General features: G+C 45.1%; 1 protein-coding gene across 3 annotated transcripts in view; it reads left to right on the top strand.

Annotated features, from left to right (window-relative positions):
• The window catches only part of Ncald (neurocalcin delta), a 408,926-nt gene that overhangs the window by 212,250 nt on the left and 174,026 nt on the right, over positions 1 to 22,650 (top strand). For all 3 annotated transcript variants that reach the window (XM_034516561.2, XM_076911276.1, XM_076911275.1), the window contains one exon: positions 18,880 to 18,953. The gene's annotated coding sequence lies outside the window, so the exon portion shown is untranslated. The remainder of the gene's footprint in view (positions 1 to 18,879; positions 18,954 to 22,650) is intronic.

Here is a 22,650-nt window from a genome sequence, read left to right as displayed (position 1 = left end):
GATGCTGGTATCTCCACCATGGAAGGACAAACTTACAAAGGCAGGGTGCATGGGATGTGCTTGCTGCCTGTTCTCCAGCAGATTGCAGCTGGAGGTAAACAAATGGGGTTTACTCCACCCCCACCCGCCTACCGAAAAGTTGTCATCAGCTTACAACACTCCTCAAAGTTACCAGATGAGAGTTGGTGTTATAAGAAGAACAAGGAGTCAGAAAAATATTGAGAGATAGTTCTTAAATATATCAGTATTTCTCTGACTAGCCTTTTTAAAAAAAAAAAAAAAAAAAAAAAAAAAAAAAAAAAAAAACATAAATTTGCCCATAAATATGTTCTGGACTCCATAGCAACTATGTTTGTGAATTTTAAGAGCTCACTTCATCAAAGTTCAGATAATATAATAGCAATGCCAGCTTTTTGCGGTTATTTATTTTAAGACTATTTGGTGTTTTTATACTTTCATTTTAAACTTTTGTTCACTGATAACTAATAGAATGACACCGTCAAAGTTGTATGTCTTATGCTTTGCATGATGTTCATAAAAGTTTATATTTTGAATGTATTAGATACTCATTTTTTGCAGACTTCTGATTATAAATTCTGAGTTCTCATAAAACATCACTTCCAGAAATGTGGTGTTACCATGTTGTCCACTGATTACTGTAACCACCACCTGCATATTTGGCATCTCATTTGTTTGTTTTTCTCCTCTTGGTTTGATGGCTCCTTATAAAGTCAAATCATCTCAGATTCCCTGCTCCGTATTTAGGCATCAGAAGTGCACCTGCCCAGCAGCTGCTTGCCTGGCATTGAACTCAGGACTCTGCCAGCATCTGTGGGTGGGTTTGGGTCACATGATCACTGAGCCTGTGATGAGACATGAACAAGAGGTCTTTGCTATTTAGGACTCAGATCTGCAGCTGCCTTGACAGGGTAGCTAAGGTGAGGCCAAAGGGAACCACAGTGTGCTCACTCGGTGAAGACACCTGCAGGGAATGGGATTCGCCTGCCTCCCTTCTCCTTTCCAAATTCCCCTTAGTTTCCCTCACTCTTTTGCAGCAAGCCTCAGGCTGTAGGTGTTGGCTTCTCTTATGCCAAGGGCTTTAAAGAGCTGTTGTTCAGAGTAGCAGAGCTATTGGTGAAATAACTCATTTATCACAGAAAGGTCAAAGCTTCCTTCCTTCCTTCGGGGTTGTTTTCTTTGTAGGAATTAAATAAAGGTGTCTTTTAAAAACATACAGACAATAAGTGAAGGTAAATACAAGTAACCTTTCCTGTTTAAGGCAAGGGAGAGGCCCAGGGGTGCATTTACCTCTGGGCGCATCTTCCTCAGGCCGCCTCCCATGGAAAGTCCCAGAATCTCTCTGTTCCTGATCTATGGTATCACTTAAACTCTCCCATGTGCTTTTTTTACTGAGTGAGGCTTGGACCTGCCTGTTTCCTCAGATTTATTTGACATGCATGTTAACATATAAACTCACCTCTTACTGAAGTTCCAGATGTGTTTGCCTGCTGGTTGAAGCAATGATCCTTAGGTTTTGTATGGAAGGAGGCGGCTTTACTTGGAAGCAGTACGTGGTCTGAGTCATCCCTCAGGGTAGTATATCTGCTATCAAGTGTCTGTTCCTGGGGGCATGCTGATGGCATCTTGCTCATGAGTGACTAAATCCAAGTTGGGTTTCCTTATTCAGGAGTACCCAAGTGGACTTGGCAGTGTAGGCTTGCATTGCAAAGCTAGACAGATGTTTACCAACTCCGGTACTGCCTCTGAGACCGATGTCTCTAGGAAAGCTGACATTACCTCCTTCAAGTCTGACCCCTCCTTTTCTGAGGTTCAGGTCTCAAGAGGATTCTGAGCTCCCTGCCTGTCCACCTTTCTCTTACATTGCTTGTTGTTGGGACAGCTTCTCTCCAAGGACAGTATCTCTCCAAGGTCCAAGACTACAAGATCTCTGAAAGCAAGAACGTTGAAGCTTGCTGTGTTAACCCACAGTGTTACACTCAGTGTCCACAGCACTCAATGCCCTCTGCCCTCATTCCTGCTAATCTTTTTAACTCGATCTAACACTGTAAAGTGGAGTGATACAACCTTTCCCTGTTTCAGGAGCACAAGGATGGGGTCAGCCAAGCAAAGCATTCACACCTGTCTTTGGGACCACCCTATTTTCCTTTTCTGCCTGTCCTGGAGTCTCACCCCTACCCTAGCCCTGTCTCTCTTTCTCAACCTTTGAGTCTTCCCCTTGAAGGGGTTCCAACTGAGAATTAGCCAACCATGTGCTAAGAAATCAAACCCATGGACAGATGACTTCAAGACCCAAAGTCTTTCTGATTTCCTGGTCCTGGTTCTAGTCTTAGCTTTCCTGCTTACTGTTTGTCCTTGTCTGTCTTCATCTATAGCACCTTCTTAACACAACCCAGAGGTGCTGTGAAAAGTCTCTGCATTTGCAGTACAGCCTTCTTGGTACAACCAAACATACATGGCACAGTTCTGTCAGTAGTAAATTTGAGCAAGGCATTTTGGAGGTCAAGGCCAACAGCAGGACTACTAAGCAAGAGAGAGACAGAGGTGGGTGTTGAAGAACATCACAGAAGAGCACTTTCCACCTTCTAGGACACATGGCTGCTGGCCCATGGCTGTGTTTGTTCAGCCACAGGTACCTACTTCATCCATGATTAATTCTTGAAGCACCTACTGGGGAGTGGTACACAGCCCAAGTGGGAGACACCAGAGACAAAGTTACAGCAGATTAGTTTGGAGCTCTGACTGGTTTATCATCCTAGAGTCAATTAGCATCTATTGTGTGAAATAAAATCAGTTTCCATCGGGATGAGCAGAGAAGGTTGACTTTGCAGTGGGGGAAGGCAGAAGGAAATAAGAATAAAAGGACAGTCTGTCTATTTCAGAATTCCTGTTCTTACTAATCTTACAGGATGGAAAGAGAGGGCTGTCCTTATCATACCTGATCATATAAACTGATCTTTCCTTATTGGTTGCCATAAATAACCTTAGTCCTCCTCCTCCTTTCCCTCCTCCTCTTCCTCCTCTACCTCCTCTTCCTCCTTTACCTTCTCTTCCTCCTCTTCTACCTCCTCTTCTTCCCTCTTCTTCCTCATCCTCTTCTTTTCCTCCTAACACATTTCAGGATTCAGTTTGTTTACATAGAACTTAGCATGTATAAACTCTTATGAACTGTTCTGTGTGCATTTAGTACATGTTCCCTGTCCAAAATTATGACCTCCTATAAACACTGTTTACTATGCATCTTATCACTGCAGCTGAGGAGTAAAGGTGTCTCCATCCTTGATTGAAACCATGTGTTTCCAAAGGTCTTCAAAGCCGGTGTCTGCTCACTCTTACCCCCAAGCCACTGTAAAGAGTACATGCTTAGTCAACAGTAGGCTTGTTTGAAAGGATAAACAATTCTGGCTCTTTCTAACAACACAGACAGTTATAAGAATTATATGAAAATGCAGCATAAGATTGTGGATGTGTTTTTACTGCATGCAAGGATGGTACAGAGAAAAATGGACATGCATGGCCTCAGGACGCCATGAATCCTCCAAATCAATGCTGTTGGGCTCAGTGAAGGAAGAAGAGGCTTGGAAAAGTTGCAACTGCCTTGAAATGCTGGTCATGTTGCTTGGAAAGAGAAACGAACTCCCCAACACAAGCACATAAAATTAGAAGGATGTAAAAGCAAGCCTGATGCCAAAAAGGAGGGGCTGGCAGGTTGGAATGGATCCTTGCAGTCGCCGGGTGTGTGATTTCACACTTCTCTGAGCTTTTGTTCCATGATATTTGTGACTGAGTTTATCCCTATTGCCTTGTCAAAAGCAGCATTTTTTAGGGTGGATGTTTTCTTTCCATTCTTGTTTACACCTTCCCATCCCGCTGTTTACAAGATTGGTCTCTCACACTCTGCCTGGGGTGTTTTCTATTATTGTGAGTTAAAATTGCCAAAGGAGCCTTTAAGCTGCTCTATTTGGAAATCTGGGGAGCTGCACTGCCCTGCTGACTCTCAGCATGGCGTGGCATCTCCCCCGTGAAAGAGGCACGTAGTTATTATGAACCTGTGACCAGCTGTGAAGTTTTGCACGTCCAAGTATGTTGAATGCTTGAACGTATCTGTTGTGTATCTCATTGCAGAGCATCTCACGTGGGCTGGTGCCTAGGGTTGAAGGAAATGGGATTCTTCAAACAGAGCCCTTGCTACCTTCCTTCTGGCTCTGTGTGGGAAGTGAAATCCCATGGCTTCTTCTCCCTTCTCAGTCACATCCCTCACATCTTCATCTGTCTCACCCATTGCCATGATCTTCAAATCCATGCTCAGACGATGCTCTGCCTGTAACACAGTCATGGTGGCACTCAGGATGCACTGAAAATGGAAACTGTAGATTTGCCTTGATTTTTTCTGAAGCACAGAATCCAGAAAAGTAGAAAGGCTTGAGAAGCACTTGCTTTGACTACATTTGATTTAAGTCTAGACATGATGCTTCTTTGTACCAAGAGGGACAAACTTAGGCAAATCAGCAGAGTCAAGTTTTTCCCTGATCTTCTGGAGTTCCTTCTTGGCTTCATCTTCCCGGGAGTCTTTCCCATTCCCTCCCTGGGCAGGTGCCTTCTCTGCCTCCGATGACACTCTTCCAGTCACGACCTTTGTCTTGGGGCAGTTGCTGCTTCACACTTTCTGTGTCTTTCCCTCTGTGCTGATTTCCCCCAGGAAGCATCTCAGGTATTGATCCTTCAGTAATAAAGCTATCTAACCTAAACGGGGCTCAGTAGCACAGAGCAGCACTCAGCACGCTGGAGGCTGAGGCAGAAGGATCATGCCTTTGAGGCCATTCTGGGCTACAAGAGTTAAGGGTTTGCCTTTAGAAAAAAAAAAAATTTTTAAATCTGATTCAATAATGTCTACAGCTTGATCTAACCTACATAAACATGGATGGTACTGGGCCAAAGACTCCGAGGCTTGTGTGCTCTTCTGGGATGGTGGAGACAGGAAGGAAAAGCACAAGTCATCAGATGTCAGAAGACCTGGGCCTTCAGTTCTAGTTCAGCCACTTTTTAGCTAATGACCTAGGATTAAGTTCCTTAAACTTCAACCTTGGCAATGACATGGGTAAGTCCATGCTTTAGCTTCTTAAATGATATCAGGCCTGATATCCTGGCCTCCCAGGAGGAGTGTAAGGCTCAACTGAGAGGGAGTAGTTGAAAGCTCTTTTGTTAAGAAGAGAGGTTCCTTTAAATGTAAGTAGTGTATTAGTTACTTTTCTGTTGTGACAAAATACCATGACCAAAGGCAACTTACAGAAGGAAGAGACTGGTTTGGTTTGTGATTCTAGAAGGATAAGAGCCACTCATGATGGAGAGTCATGGCAGCAGGTAGCAGACATAGTGGCAAGGGCAGGAAATTGAAAGATTGTATCTTCAGCCACAGACAACAAACACGGAGAGTGAACTGGAAGTGGGGCACTGTTATAAACTCTCTGTGCATGCCTCTAGTGACATGCTCTAGCAAGGCTGAACTCCCATTTCCAAATAATGTCACCAACTGGGGACCAAGTATTTAAATACTTGAACCTCTACAGGACGTTTCTCAATCAAACCACCACAGGGAGAAAGGCAAGAGAGTATCATATCCCTGTATAAAATGAATAGCGTCTGAGCAGAATATGATCAAGTAGAAGGGCTTCAGCCTTATTTTCATTGTAATTTATAACTTCAGTTTGTCTGAGCCTGCTTCTTTAACTACACAGGACTATGTGTTGTCAAATCTCAGGGGGTTTTATTGGAAGCTGTAAGTGTTCCTCAACATGTGACTGAGTTAGAAGGTTCCGCAAGAGGAGAGTATTAAGAGTCAGGATGCATTGAATCTACTTCACCTCCTGAACGTGACTACCTAGCACCACTGTAGGCTGCACAGCATGGGTTGTGACTCTTCTGACCATGAAACTCACACTGCTGTCCATCACAGTGGCTCAGTACGGTTGCTCATAAAAGATCCAAACTCAAAGTTTGACATTTCTACTAAATGTAGATTGTTTCCTTACTACTGTGAAGCTGAAAATTGTCAACTAAGCGTGAGGTGAGGATATCTGCTAGGCATTTTGTTAATACTCAATGAGTGAACTGTTAGTTTCCTATCTCCTTGGTATGTGTTTTAAGAAGTAACTGTAGAGCCAGGACAAAAGATTACAAGTGTTTCAAAGTTGCCTGTGTCTGAGTTACACCCAAATGTCTGAAAACATCATCAACACAATCATCAAGAATGATTTCAACTAAAGGTAGCATCACACAGGGGGACACTGTTTCCTAAAATGGAGACAGAAATTGACAGAGCAGACACCATCTTGGGGATGAGACTGTTGGACTCTAAAGATTCAAAACCGGGGGACACGCTCCCCCAGGGACACTCACGGACGGGATTTGCTGCAATAACATGAAGTTTATTAATAAATTGATAAGTTGGTAAAAAAAAAAAAAACCAGTGCACTGGGGTTCCCTTGCATGCTGGCAAGAAGAACCCCAAATTAAAGTTGGGAACAGTTTTTATACTATTTTCACAGGGCTCGTAAAGGCAGTTTTACCTCTTAATCAATACCTACAAAGGCTGACATCAACAGCCGTTCCCAAGCTTGGTTTCCGCTCCCAGGCCTGGTTGCTAAGTAACTCAAATTTACACCTTATCTTTTTAAAACAAAGAAGGTCAGCTTAAGTAGCTTCTGTTTATCCAGGTTTACTGTGTTAAGGGCTCATAAACTCCTATCTTGGGTCTTTCTTCCTAGAATGTTTGTTTGAGTGTTTGGAATGTGCTCTTCCCCAGGGATGTGCCTCGGGGGCAGCTAATATTTTACTCAAACTTAAAGATCTTTTAATTTTAAGTTTAGGCTGAGACCTGAAATTACATTCTTACAAGACCAGGTGGTGGGAGGTAAGCCAGCAGAGTTTGCTTTGTGCAGAACTAGATGTTGCTTAAATAACCAATAGCAAGGATAACTTTAAACAAATCAAAATGGAGGCAGAAGATCCACAATAGAAAAGTGTTAAGACTTTTAAATAGAGCAGGGTTAGAAACAGTGTAACACTGAGTTACTCTTAAATCCAGGGAAACAGTAAAAACTCAGCAAGAGTGAGGCTGCCTTTCTTCAAAAATCTGATGTTTGTTTCTCTTTGATATCTTTATCCATTTTGATTTTAAAGATTTTTTGCACTAAACATTATTTATCTTAATTGGCATTGTTGGTTCTCTCTTAAATTTTGTGATTGTGATGGTTTGTCTCAATTGTCAACTTAATAGGACTTACACTACCATGTGAACAAGCTTCTGGGTGTGTCTGTAAGAGATTGTCTAGATTAGGTTGAGTGGGATGAGCAATCCCTAAATGTGGAAGGAAGAAGAAAGAGCTGGGCTCCTGGAATGCACAAAAAGGAGAAAGTAAACAGAGCATGGACATTCTCTCTCTCTCCGCTCTCCCCTCTCCCCTCTCCCCTCCTCTCCCCTCTCCCCTCCTCTTCCCTCTCCCGTCCTCTCCCCTCTCCCCTCTCCCCTCTCCCCTCTCCCCTCTCCCCTCTCCCCTCTCCCCTCTCCCCTCTCCCCTCTCCCATCTCTCCTCCTCTCTTCTCTCCCATCTCTCCTCCTCTCTTCTCTCTCCTCTCTTCTCTCTTTCCCTATCCTCTCTTTCTCTTCTTTCTCTCTCTCCTTTCTCTTCTCTGCTCTCCTCCCCTCCCTTCCCCTTCCCTTCCCTCCTCTCTTCTCCTTTCCTCTCTTCTCTCTCCTCTCTCTCTCCCTTCTCACCCTCCTTTCTCCTCTCTCCTCTCTCCCCTCTCTCTCCCTCTCTTTCTCTAACTTTTTATTGGTTCTTTGTAAATTTCACATCATGCACACCAATCCCATTCATCTTCCCCTCTCTTCCTACTCACCCTCCACTCTTGAAACCTCCCCCCCAACAGAGAAAAAACAATCTCCTTGTGGAAGCTGTAGTGTGTCAGTGTGCCCCAAGGTATACACTTCTGTTCACACTTTGCTTGCAAATTTTTATTGCAGTGAGTCTTTGGTCTCCTACAAGGCCTCTGGCTTCTGATACGCTATTGATACTGGAACCTCACTGGCACTCCTCTCAGATATTCTGTCATTGCCTGGTGCCATGGAGGTCCTATAGTTTTGGATCTGTAGAACTGTCCCCTTTATGCATTCCAGCACTTCACGGATGGAGTAGATATTGGGGTGGGCCTAAGAGGTATCTGAGCTGCCTGTCTGCCTGCTCTCATGCACTCAGGGCTGGTTCACTAGCTCTACCATGCTGCCTAGATGAGGTGCAGGGCCTGCTCTCCCCTACAGGTACAGCTGGTGAGGGAATGGCCAGTTCTCCTACTCTCATGACCTCTGGGCCAGCTTTGTTTCCTACCATAGATGGCAAGGGATGAGGGGAGAGAGGAGGGTGTCTCTCCCTCATCCACGTTATCGCCCAGCCAACAAGCACACTCATGCCCTCAGGGCTGGCTTACCCACAACCTCCAAATCCAGGGCCAGCTCTTCTGTTCTGCCCAGGTGAAGTGCAGGTCCAGCTCTCCCACTCTAATGACCTTAGGGCCAGCTCTCCTGCCTGCCATTGGTGGTAAGGGGCCAAAAGGGAGGAGAGGTTGCCCTTGCCCATGTCACCCCATGGGAGACAATTTGTGGAGCCAGTTCTCCCATGCTCACACCCTTGGAGCCGTGCCCCATTATTAGGGGTCAGCTCTATTGTGTTGCTCAGGTGAGGTATCTATCTCTTTATGCCTTCTGACTTTGGAAACAGCATGACTAGTTGTCTAAAGCTCTTGCCACCAGGACTCCCTTCCCATGATGGACTCTACCATGGACCTGTGAGCCAAAATAATATCTTCCTTATTTGGTTTGCTTTTGTTACAGCAACTAGAAACATAGCTATCCCTTTAACTAAGGCAAGGGTGATTCTCATTTGCTTGGCTTCACCCTAACCCTGCTTTGTACCGTATCACATGATAAGACACAGAGAAGCCTCGGAGCCCGACTCCCATTCCTTAGTTATTTATGACTCAATCTATGGTACTGAATTCAGTTTAAATATAAACATGTCAAATTAAAAATATCTATTGAAATGTTGCTGTTCTTTCTAATTAAGTGACTACAGTGAAAGATATGATTTGGAAAGAAAACATAGATAAATGCTTGCTCAGAAACACGTTTCCAGGTGAGTGACAGGTAGCACACACCGGCCAGTGCCTCGGCTGCCGGCTCTAGGCATGGCTTTATTGCTACCCAGGCTTGCTTTGCTGTTGTTGCTTTCAGTCACTCATGGATGACTGACTTTGGACCTCAGTGGCAGAGTTGAGTGGCTGCAATAGAGAACACGTGCACTGGAGAGTTGAAAATGTTTACTGTCTTGTTCATTGCAACAAAAAGTAGGGAGTCTGTGACTTCGGTTACTAGTGTACTCTCATGCTCTTGGATCAGAATGTGGGTTAGTGGCATGTGGAGCCCCTTCATATAGAAGGCAGAAGCTTTTACAGAAACCATCCTAAGCTCCCATCAGTATGAACAGGGTGACAAGGAAGGTCAAAAGGTCAATGGAGAGGCAACAGCGGCTGAGTGTTCTCTGGATGTAGCTGTAACTTGATATCACAGAGATAAACGATGCTAAGGTGAACTTGACATTGTCCATACTTGGTAGACACTAAGTTTGTGAAAAAGTGAATTCTTTATATCAGCTCCCAATGACTTGCTTATTTAATTACTTCAGTGGTTATTTTATAAAAGATTCATTTATTTCTATTTTATGTGTATGATTGTTTTTAGTGTATATGTGGTGCCCACAGAGGCCAGAGAAGGTCACTGGATGCTCTGGAATTGGAGTTACAGATGGTTGTGAGTTACCATATGAGTTGTAGGAACCAAACCTGGGCCCTCTGCAAGAATAGTAAAGTGTTCCTAACCACTGAGCCATCTCTCTGGCCCAAACATGCTTGCTTCTAACCGACTCCCTTCAGTAATTCAGTAAATTGTTTATATTTACCCCCAGACTGTATTTGCCCCCTTTAAAAGTGATCTAAGCTTAAGTCTGAGTGTGAACCAATGGACAGAGGAAGGCCTTAAGTTGTGTTCTGAAGCCCTGCAAGGTGTCCACAGGGAGATGAGCTGAGAAAGACTAAGCTGTGACAGGCTCTAAACACTGGCTGGGGAATGTGAACTTCAACCAGGAACATCTTTGACCAAGGGAGCAGCACACCCACCCACACTTAGACTTTGGGATGCCCATTAGACTTTAGGATGTCCATTAGACTTTGGGATGCCCATTAGACTTTGGGATGCCCATTAGACTTTGGGATGCCCATTAGACTTTGGGATGCCCATTAGACTTTGGGATGCTCATTAGACTTTAGGATGCCCATTAGACTTTGGGATGCCCATTAGACTTTGGGATGCTCATTAGACTTTGGGATGCCCATTAGACTTTGGGATGCCCATTAGACTTTAGGATGCCCATTAGACTTTAGGATGCCCATTAGACTTTGGGATGCCCATTAGACTTTGGGATGCCCATTAGACTTTAGGATGCCCATTAGACTTTGGGATGCCCATTAGACTTTGGGATGCCCATTAGACTTTGGGATGCCCATTAGACTTTGGGATGCCCATTAGACTTTGGGATGCCCATTAGACTTTGGGATGCCCATTAGACTTTGGGATGCCCATTAGACTTTGGGATGCCCATTAGATTTTGGGATGCCCATTCGGTGGTAGTGTGTGGCAGTCGCAGGCAAGGAGAATAGAAATAGTGGACCTAGTTGAAGATGGTTTCAAAAGACTGGTAGGATTTGACGACAGCCTTACATCCGTGGGTCCCAGGGATATAAAAGGGAAGGCAGACTTGAGAGAGCTGGTTAAGGCAGAAACAAGAACTAGCCACCGGAGGAGGAGGGAGGTGAGATCCAGAGTTGACACGATTGGGAGGCCAGGGAGATAGTGATAAAAAACAAAGGGTCTGAAGGACCAAAAGAGATTGGGGTCAAACAGTAATGTCAGTTTCAACTGAATTTAGAAATGTTATAAAACATCCACAGAAAACCACAGAAACGGGAGAAGGGAGAGATGGAGGCAGGGAAGGAAGAGAGCGGCAGAAGCTGCAACAGGCAGAGATGGAGATTTACACTTGCTTTGTTTTGGTTTTGTTTTCTGAGGGAAAAAAATCATTACTAGGGCCCTGGAGATAGAAAATGAAGGGGTGCAGTTAGAGATAAACTCCGAAGAAACAACTAAAAGATAGGGAGCCCAGAATTCAGTTTCAGATAGAAAAGAACACTATTTTAGTGTAAAAAATTCCATACAAACTTTAGACATACTAAACAGCATTTAATATTGATCTAAAATTCAAACTTAGCTGCAAGTTTGATATTTTTATTTGCTCAACTTGGCAACTCTAGACAGTGGTAATGCCGTCATTTATACGCTGATCAGGAGAGGAGGAGACGTTTTTTTTGTTTTTTGTTTTTTGTTTTTCGGGGGCAGGGGGTAGACTGGGAATGGACACACAGTCCTCAGGAAAAACCAGGTTGTTGCATTGTCGTGCAATCAAAAGGCAGAATGTGTTGGAGAGAGATGAACAGAAAGGACAAGGCCATTGCTCTTGACAGTTTGGGAATTCATAGGCAGCTGTGGAAAGCAAGTAGAGCTGGGGATGGGGTGGAGTAGTTCAGGGTAGAGGTGTCCAGAAGGAACCCGTGTCCTGTTAGGAAGCATGGTGGGTAGGAGGAGAAAGGCAGTTCTTGGAAAGGTTGAAGGCAGAACTCACGTCTGCGTGACTGAACGAAGCTGAGGAAGAGCCGGGAGGCAAACATAAAACATAAAATGGGAGAGTGGTAATGGGGAGATGTGGGTGCCCTGAACGGGAGTTTCACGAACAAATTGACATTTGCAGGAGGATACCCCCTGTTCATCCTGTACCTCAGACTCACAGAGAAAGCAGATCTAGATGTGACTTTAAGAGGAGAGGTGGAGACGGAAAGCCCTCTATTTCAGCTAGTCACTGAGAGGGACTAGGATGGAGGGAAGCTGCTGACTGAGGCAGGAAGATGATGGAGAATTCAATGGTGCCTGTGCTCACCCAAGAGGGAGTGCTTTGTTTCCCTCCACGAGCATTTTCTCTCTCTTCTAGCAATCCACACAGACTCACAGCGGGTGGACTTGTTCACCAGGGAGAGGGAAACAACAGCAACAGAATAAAAACGGAGCGTATTCTTCTCTTGTATTAAACCTGGATATTCGGCCCCCCAAACCATCAAGGTCGTTTGCCCACATCCCCGGTCTAGGAATGGTGCAGCAGGCATACCTGGGTAGGCATGTTTGGAGTCTTGTGGAGTCCTAATCTGGAGCTGTTCTCATCACATGGAATGCGTCTGTGTGTGTGAATGAGGGCCTTGCCGTGACACACTTAAGTAACAGGGACACACAGGTAGATGCACAGTGGTCCCAATCACCTTTTCTCTGGAAACAACTGGAAATTCTGCAGTGGGAAAAAGATGCTGTTCCCTGTCTCCTTGCAGGAGTAGGGGTGCCTGGGCCGCCCTGGGTGGGAGCCATTACAGAGCTGCAGAGCCCAGAAAAAGAGCCTGTTTCAGGGAGGGGTGGGGTGGTTCTGCCTGCAGGGGGCGCTCTTCGGCCTCCAGGTAACATTGCCTGTTCTGCTTTAACGTGTCCTCTCCCTTCTCGAGGCCCCACACACAAAAGCACAAATAAAATTCCTAAAGGTGACTACTGCTGTCTGGTTATTTTTAGTATTCGATGTTAGTATTTATCAAGCTTTGCAGTGTTAATTTGTCCTCCCACCCACTTATCTTCCCGCCTCCTGGTGCTGGGCTTAGAAAAGATGCAGCAGCAGTAGCAGCAGCAGTAGCAGCAGCAGCAGCAGCAGCAGCAGCAGCAGCAGCAGCAGCAGCAGCAGCAGCAGCTGGTGACCTCGGAGGAATATATCCTAGAGAGAAGAGACTATCTTTAAAGTCAATCTTCCTCAACTCTGCCTCGCAGAGAAGAAAGATCTGAATTCTGTTAGCCAGGAGGTCAATAAAAACGCTGGTGGTTGGGAACCCCTTAGAATGTCTGGGAGGCATGTTGGGTCAAGAGCCCTGGTCACAAAACTGTATTAGGGGATCCTCACATGCAGATGTCCCGATGCTGAACTGGGTCAGGGACCAGGTAAATAAGAAGTCTGAGGGAGGCAGATCCCAGAGGAGAGACGAGTACAAAGTCCATGTAAACAGCTGGGTCTTGAGACTGCTAGAATGCTGGAGAACAATTGAACCAGTCTGGGACTAGCCGGAGAAAAGCCCTACACTGTGATAAACCCCACCCATTGCTGTGATAAACCCCACCCATTGCTGTGGTAAACCCCACCCATTGCTGCCTCAACTTCCTGCAAGAGTGAAGGCCAGAGCAGAAACACTGCTTCACAGAGAAACTCCTGGAAGCTTTCTAACAGACAGCTACCTCCAGGCAGCAGGGCGTCTTCCCTGTCCATCTATGCATTTAGGTCCCCAGGAAACAGGCAGGAATGGTTCTCTTTGGTAACTTAAAGAAGAAAAACATTACTTTTCTGTACCAGCCTTAGAGACATATAGGTGGCTGTGTCCTGGTTGGGTTTCTGTCAACTTGACACAAGCTAGAGTCATCTGGAAAGAGAAGCCTTGGTTGAGAAAATGTCTCTAACAGATTGACCTATAGGCAATGATTGATATGGAAGGGCCCAGCCCACTAAAGGAGGTGCCACACCCAGGCCCATGGCCCTGAGTTCTATAAGAGAGCAGGTTGAGCAAGCTACAAGGAGCAAGCCAGTAAGCAGCATTCCTCCATGGCTCTGCTCCAGTTTCTGCCTTGAGTCCTCATCCTGACTTCCATGATGGGACTGTGGTGTTGAAGTTAAGCCACGCCTCTTCTCCCTAAGTTGCTTATGGTCACGTAGTTTCTCACAGCAGTAGAAAGAAAAAACAGTGAGAATAGTGTTTATCTGACACATAAAATCAACCAAGCTGGAGGACAGTGCAGGGTAGGGCTAGGAAGGTGTTCAGAACAGTGATGTCTGAGAATTACCTAGAATTGCCACAACACATCAACACAGAGACTCAAGGGTTTGAGTGAAATCTTTTGACTAACACAACAGGATCCTCCCTAAGCTCTGCAGCACCTCACCCACCAGAACACGCCAGCCAGAGTAGACGTGTTTACATGCTGAGAAGAAGTATCAATGCAAAATTCTACATTCAATGAGAATGTATTCAAAACTCTAAAGGAAAAAAATCATAGTCATGTTGACTGCTGCTCAAAAATCTACCTGAATGACAAAATTCAACAACCATTAGCAACAAAGACTCAGAATGGAGCGGGAAGTATCTTGAGTTACCATGGGAAACCTGCAAACCCCTGCAGTGTGATAGTGAGAGACTGAGTCCTACAGTCAGGACCAAGGTAAGGACGCCCCTCTCACAGCCCCTTTCACAACGCTCAACAGAGCACCGGAGATCTTACATTGCAGGAAAGCAAAGAAGAAGAAGTAAAATTGTATAAAGCCGAGGAAGGAAAGAGTACTCTTCCTATTCGGAGAGGCCATGGTGGCCTACTGGGAAAATCCAATGCTATCTACAAAAAAAACCCAAACCAATAAATTAACAACCACCCTGCCAAACATCCCTAGAATTGAGGAGTAGAGTTCATCAAGGTTACAGAATGAAAGGAAAACAATAATAAGTAAAGTAAGTGCAGAAACATACTATGCTCTTTATGGGATAGAAGACATAAAGGAGTACCTATGCCATTTCTCCCCAAATGTATATCCAATCCTAGATTTTATGTACTTTTTACTTTTAAAAATCTCACAAAGATCTTGAGGAATATAAGCAATATTTTTCTAATAATTAAATTAAAATTAAGATCCCTAAAGCCGTGTTTCAAAGGAATAAAGTGAACCTGATTTTAAGGTTTATATATAGTAACCAATTAATGTACAGTAATCAACGCCGCATTGAAGAGGCCTGGACACATTAACAATAGAGAAGCTCAGGAGAGCTGGAAGTGATCATGAATAAGGAGTAGCTAAGTGTGTCAGTGTGTCAAAGTAATTCAGTGGAAGAAATATTCTCTCAAACAAGTAGTGCTGGGGTAACTTGGATATCTATAGGTTAGAAACGAAGATTTTGGGCTGGCGAGACAATTCAATGGGTTTCGATTTCTGTGAAGAGACATCATGACCACAGCAACTCTTAAAAACAAAAACAGTTACTTGGGCTGGCTTACAGTCCATTATCATCATGGCAGGAATCACGGCAGCATGCAGGGAGGCATGGTGCTCGAGAAGGAGCTGAGAGTGCTACATCTTGATCCGCAGGCAGTAGAAAAAGACTGAAAGCCACTAAGCTTGACTTCAGCTTCTGAGACCGTGACCCACCCCAATGTGACACGCTCTAACAAAGCCACATTTATTCTAACAAGGCCACTCCTGATGGACCTATGGGAGCCATTTTATTCAAGCCCCAGCAAGATGGTTGTCACCAATGCTGATGACCTGAGCTGATGGACCTGTGTGTGCTGAAAGGAGAGAACCGGCTCTCCTAAGTTGTCCTCTGACCTCCACTATGTGCTGTGTTTCAAGCACATGTGCACATGTGAGTGGACACATATACACACAACAGAATGGTAGACAGGCAAAGGACAAGAGGGCTTGTGTGCAAAGCCCTTTTTATCATGATGCTAGACCCACAACCCTTAATTGCGTTTCACTGGGCGTTAAATTTCATGGAGGGCACACATCAGCCAGATCACAAGACTAGACGATGTCCATAGAAGCTCAGAGGGTGTGTAGGCTCAATTCCATAGGATGAAATTGATCCTGTGCTGCTATAGATTTATACCCAGCTAGACATTTAATTTGCATTTTCTGATGACACATGAAGTTGCTCAGTTTTCATCTTTCTGTTCACTGTGCCTGCCTTAATCTTCCATGGTATGCCTTCCTCCTCCATGCCTGCCTCTCTCCTCTATGCCTGCCTCCCTCCTCCATGCCTGCCTCCCTCCTCCGTGCCTGCCTCCCTCCTCCATGCCTGCCTCCCTCCTCCGTGCCTGCCTCCCTCCTCCGTGCCTGCCTGTCTCCTCCGTGGTGTGCCCATTGGATCTATTGCTTGCTTTGCTGTTGTCTTGTTTTTATGACCGATTCATAGCATTTCTTTAGACAAGTTAAATACTGGTTTGGCCTGTCTTTATTTTTTTTTTAACTTTGAAAATATTGTATTTATTCAGGGGGTGGTGCGGGTGGGGATCGTGCACCTGTCACACACAGCACACACATAAGTGAAGGTTGGAGGACAGTTTTCTGGAGCTGATACTCTCCTTCCACCACATAGGCCCTTAGGGATCAAAGCCAGGCCCCCAGGTTTGGTGGCAAATGACTTTATCTGCTGAGACATTCACAGACCCCTCCCCTCTTAACATTCTTTGTTATAACTTAATATCACAGTTGCAAATACGTCAATCTTTCTTTTTACGGTTAACCCTTATATGCCTTGAAGATTCCTTTTCCATTTTGAGATCAGAAAATGTTATTTTTTTTAAATCTTCCTCTAAATGTTTAAGCCTTTTTGCTTTTCAGAGCTAAACCCTTAATCCCCCTGGAATCAGTCTTTGGCTGGGTATGTTTTTTTTCAACTTTCAAGGAGAAAAATCAAGGGAGAAACTTCCTCTGCAACAAGATTTGGGGAGAGAGTTGGCTTTCCCTTAGACACCCTGCAGAGGAAGTGTGTTGAAATGAGACAAGTGTCTTTTGCCTCAGCCAAGGTGGGCTTGCTTTAGCAACTAGAATGCCTGAGCATTACTTATTAAAAAGAAAATAAGAAAAAAAAAAAAAAACAGAGGATGGAAAGTGAGCCTTCCACCACTGTTTGAACTGTGGCTCAAGTCATTTAAGTAGCCTACCTGGCTGAGGGGGAAGGCAGGCCTTCGTTATGTTTGGGTTTCAGGTAGCCCAGGCTGGCCTTGAGTTTAGCTATGTAGATGAGGATCATCTAGAACCCCTGATCTCCAAGTGCTGGGGTTACAGGTCGGCACTGCCAGCCTGGTTTAGCAAGTTTGAAAAAGGATCCACATGTCCCTGCCACAATAAAGCTCAACATGGAAGTCCCACGTGAAAGGTCCCTTTGTATGATACTCAGAGGACAGACTGTTTTGGCAGTGCCTAGGATTGGAACTATCACTGGCGGAGGTCAGGAGACCTGACTTGAGTCTTGATTTCTCACTATCTCACTATCAAGGTGTTAGTGAAAATTTCTTGGCTTGGGGTTATGTCCTGTGTCCTAAAAGAACACTTCCAGATGATTTAAGCAAATGTTCTCACTTATTCTCAAGTGGCAGCCCAGAAGCAGGCAGGGCAGGCCAGCCTGGCAGCTCCTTTTGGTTTAGGTCCTACACCGTGTGGCTTTTGTCAAGTAACCTCCATCCACAGAACTTCCGTTCACGGGTCCAGGAGCCACGCTGGCTCACCCGCCACTCCTCCTCGGCTGAGAGCTCCTGGTTTGGACAACCTTATGGTTCTAGAGGGAGAGAGGCAGAATGAACACAGGGGAGACAGCCTGTGACATCTGTCATGGGCTGCTTCCAGCCGTGATGTGGGCCCCCTCTGGCTGAGCTGTCTGGATGACAAATGGAAGACGGAAAGCAGGGGAAATTCACACACTGTAGAATATGTTTCATAACCGAAGTGGAGTTCTGAGTCATTTCCTCAGAGAGTGAACCCTGTGCTGAGAGAGAAGTCTAGTGACTTCTAGTCTAGTGCACCTGGGAGATGGTCCTCATCTAGCCTTCCTCCTTGTGGTTTCAGTAGCTGCAATCCAAGGGCTAGTTCAGTGGTTTCGTGGCCAGGCATGCTTAAGTGTTGAGCATCCACTCTTGTTAAGCCTTACTGTGGGGGAAACATGTGGATTGTTTTTCATAATTCTCTTCTCCCCCTTCTCAGAGAGCCCCAAATACTTCCCTGAGCCTTTTGCATAAGTTAACTCTGGCCTCGCCTCTTGGGCTAGTCTGGATGAGTCATTCCGTTAGACTTCATGAAACCAACTTACAGATCCAGCCTTGCATAACACTGGGGTATTTTGTTAGGATAAACCAAGACTGACATTCTTTTGGGTGACTGAAATAGGAGACATGGCCTGAGAACCTGCAGAGTCAACCTGTAGAGAGAGCCTGTGGCAGGAGAGCCACAGAAAGACAAACAGGAAAGCAAATCTCTGCTTTCCCTAAGCCAGCCTGACTCCTGTTTTATTTTATTTGTTTGTTTTTCCAGATGAACGCACCAAAATATTTCCTTGAATTGATTTTTATGAGAGTGAATTAGGTTGGATTCTTCGTTGCCAATGTGACAATGACAATTCCTCTATTTTATCATTTTAAATGATTTCTGTATTTTGACAATATATTATCCTCTCTCTCTTTCTCTTTTTCTCTCTCTCACCACCTCCATGTGTGTGTGTGTGTGTGTGTGTCTGTGTGTCTGTGTGTGTGTGTGTGTGTACCGATACATAAGTAAGTTGATTTTGAAGTTGGTGATCCTTGGCTATAGCTAAGTTCATGTGCCCCTTAACACTGCACCGTCTGTGTAGCATCTGTCCAAAGCACCTGAGGCCCTGCAACATGAGGGACTGTGCCGGTGATGCTCACCCCTGAGTACTTTAAGGCAGCTGCCAGAGTGGCTGAGCCTCGATGTGTCTCACAGATGTGTTTCCTGCTTCCTGTTTGCAAAGACAACTCCAGAGACATGAAAGTAACCTAAACATTTTGCTTCTGCTGAGTGTTCTGATAACAGGGTGGCTGACTATGTGCCATTTCAATTACAGAGCCGCAGCCCATTACTGAGAGGACCTGCCTGGACCGAGCATCTCTGAGGCCTGAGGTGCAGGAACTGCACACAGTGAGTTCTTTCCTAAGCTCTTGAGAACCCTGGGTTTTAGACTGTGTAAATTCTAACTTAAAACACAAAGATGTTTATGCTGCTTAGATGGCTGGGTGTTTTTCGTGTTTGTATTTGGTGAACAGAGGGCACCGTCCTTGAAGCTTTGTCCTAGGGTGCCCATTGCCATGGTTAACACGAGGAGTTTTTACAGCACCGAAGGCAAAACTGGGCATTTGTTGGAGTTTTCAGAGGAGAAAAGAAAATTCTGTTCTCTTCTGTGGCACCTGCTTATATGGGAACCTCAATTAAGTGTCGAATTTAGGAAAACAAAGCAAGTCAAAAACAACAACAACAACAAAAACAAAACAAAATAGGAGACTCTACAGTGAAGTAGGGGACCCGGTATTGCTTCCTAGAGGAGGACAAGGGCACCCCCCCCCCCGAAACTGCCGACTCTGCTTACTTTATAATGGGAAATTGATTCAATGGTAGTGGGGGTGCTGGGATTTGTTTCTGATTCTGAATAATTCTGAGAATTTCTTTCAATACAGCAAGGGTCACACTGCACTAGTGAGCTTCCTGCTGAGGCAGGGGCATTGTCACTTTTCTAACTTGTTGATAAGAGTCTCAAAAGCCATCTCATTGGTTATATAGCAAACTGGCTTTTCAGGAAGGGAACTCTACTGGTATATGGGTTTCTTGGAAAATGTTCAGAATAAGCTAATGGGCCTTGGTGAGAACCAGCCAAGATTTGAATGCAAGCTAATAGGTGTTGGTGTGTGTGTGTGTGTTGGAGTCAAAGCATCATTATTAATCTCATGTATTCTTAGCCAAACAGTTTTGTGTGAGGAAAAAATGGCAAAAATTAAAATAAATAAGGGCAAGATGTGTATATATATATATATATATATATATATATATATATATATATTCTTATAAGGAAGAATGCCAATTTGAAATTTTTCTGTGAGGTGAACCTTAGGTCTCTCTGATTTAAGCTTATCTGCCTCTTCTGGGTGAATGGGAAAGTGAAAGTAAAATTCTTTGTTCAAAATTCAGTAGGCCAGTCCTTTTAAGGAAGCCTGTAGGACATGCTGAATTGCCAGAAGTAACGTTCATTTGGACCTAATGGCTTTCTTCCTGATGGCACTGGGGCTGTGTTTCTCCCGGAGGCTGAAACAAAACTGCATTTAAGTCCATTAAACATGGGCAACTGGAGGTTCTCTCTTCTTGTAACAAGTGAGCTGCTTACGGTCGTCACGGCACTGGATGGCTTTCTGACATCAATTTAAACCGGCACAGAAAATGTGTGTGGCCTAAAGACAGCAAGACAACGTGTGACACCCAACACAAGAACCTCACTCTTTAAATGTGGGGGGCATAAAGAAGAGTCACACTACTGGCATCTAAAGTTTTGTCCTTGTTATTTGTGACAGGGCCTTACTAGGTAGTCTTGAGTGGCCTTGAACGTAGAGTCCTGCCTCAGCCTCTTGAGGACTAGGGTTATGCCTGGCTAGGCACTGGCTTATTCTTGCGTCTCTCTGAACATCCTCATCGTCCTTGTACCTGCAGTCTCAGAAGACTCTTTAGTGTGGATCTCTTCTAGAGGGACCTAAAGAATGTTCTACCTTTTCTTTAGTTGATGTGGGGAGGTCCCACAGGTTCCCACGTGTAGCATCAGCCATGCCCAAGGAAGACTAGGTAGGCGAGAGATTGACAGGCAAACTCTCAGGGAGGGAAGGAGCCATTTTTGGATGGACAGCACTTGGCTAGAGAGAGCAGGGGGCAATCTAAGCAGGAAAGTAACTCTTTGGTGCAGATTCAGACATCTTAGCTGGGTTTTTCCAAAAGAATGGTAAGTTAGCAAATCTTTCCGAATTTTGTCAGGTTTGGGGAATTTTGTACAAGGAATCCAGACATGAAGAAGGATTGCCTTGTGGCAGATCCTGACAGCAGAAAGTAGGTGTCAGTAATATGGCTGGAGAAATCTCAGGGTTCCTCACACCAGGCTGTGTGTAGTTGGCTGGGAACGCCCTGGGTTCCTCCAGCTGGAAGTTAGGCCCAGCGGCTCAATAAAGGCCTCTCCATGGCACAGCCCCAACACAAGAAAGTCCTTGGCTTTCCAAAACCGGTTTATTGGCATGACGGATGGTGGCTGGATCTGGATGCACCCTCTCCCTCTCCCTCCCCCCCCCCCCCCCCCCCCCCCGCCCCCAAACCCAGGGCAGTCCTGAATTAAATAGGGAGGGGAAAAGGGGGAGGGCTGGGGAAGAATGCTTAATTGACTCCACCCTCTGGCCTTCAGGTACCTCATTAGTATGTAAATCTCTCTAGGGCCTGAGGCCTGTTTATCATGCCCTCCACCTGTGTCTTATGTGACTGAAGGGTGCAGGTTGAATGGAGATTAGATCTCCTCATGTCAGGAGCCTGGGTTCTGGGGGCATGGCCGAACCCACAACTCAAGAACCAGGATACCCTTCCACGGCCCAACAAGTAGGAAGGTTATGTGTAAAGAAATTACTGTACATAATACAGAGAGTCTAAATTGGAGGTCTCTATAGGATCTCTCAGGTCATAGATTGGGGAGTTCCATGGAAGCAGGGAAGGAAAGATTGTAGGAGTCAGAGGGGATGGAGGACAGCTTAGCAGGGCTCACACAGGCTCATGGAGCAGTCCGCACTGGGCCCACAAGAGTGTGCACCAGGCCCTCTGCTCATATGTTTTAGCAGTCAGCCTCGTGGTTTTGTGGGACTCCTCACAGCGGAAGCGTTGTGTCTCTGACCTTTGCGGGACCCTTTTCTTCCTATGGGTTGCCTTGTCCAGCCTTGATGGGAGGGTTTTCACCTTGTCTTGTGTCTTGTTTTGTTGTTTGGCTGTTGGGGCTGCTCTTTTCTGAGGCAGAAATGGAGTGGATCTGGGGGGAAAGGGACACGGGAGTGGACTCGGAGGAGTGGAGGGAGGAAAGTTTGGCCAGGGTGTATTGAATGAGAGAAGAATCTATTTTCAATAAAAAGAAAAAGAAATTACTTTAGAGTGACGTCCATGGGTGGACTCCCGCTTGTGCTCAGGACTAAGATTCCAATGATGACAGTCTGGCTGTAGCCCCTCTAAGTGAGGACTACTTCTTCTGGAGTCCCAAGAAACTGCTATATTCCCCCAAGTCTTCCCCGATGACCAGCTTCTCCACTACAGAGTGCTATGAAGCATGACATCTTTTCTGCAGTGGGTTTCCTTCTTGTCCTCTGTTTTCATTACTGACCACTTTCCTCAGGAAGGAAAATCTAAGGGACACATGGTATTCTGCACAGTAACTCACCAATGATTTTAAGGTGTTGCCATCAAATAACAGCTTTTAGCTTTTACTCACCACATATTGTTTTCAATGTCTGAAAAATGCTCTTATATCACTAACAACTATTTTCCAACAGACTACCCATCATTCTGGAATAATAATGGAGTGAGATTGTCTTTGAGACAGAGCACAGAGTGCCAAGTATTCAGAAGACAATTCAAATTGGAGCCTAGATATTTACAAACACCTGTATAGAGACTAATGCTGACCAGTCACATAATTAAGCCTAGGTCAGCCATTTTCTATCCATCATGCATTAGTCCCAGAAGAACTAATAAGTCAATAAAAACAAAACAAAACTGCTTTGTCATCAGGACATACAAGAAGCATAAAACAAAGGCAGCTGATTTCCTAATGACCTTG

Source organism: Arvicanthis niloticus, chromosome 13 (assembly GCF_011762505.2).
Source record: "Arvicanthis niloticus isolate mArvNil1 chromosome 13, mArvNil1.pat.X, whole genome shotgun sequence".
Classification (NCBI taxonomy): Eukaryota; Metazoa; Chordata; class Mammalia; order Rodentia; family Muridae; genus Arvicanthis; species Arvicanthis niloticus.
This window is presented reverse-complemented; position numbering and strand designations above follow the sequence as displayed.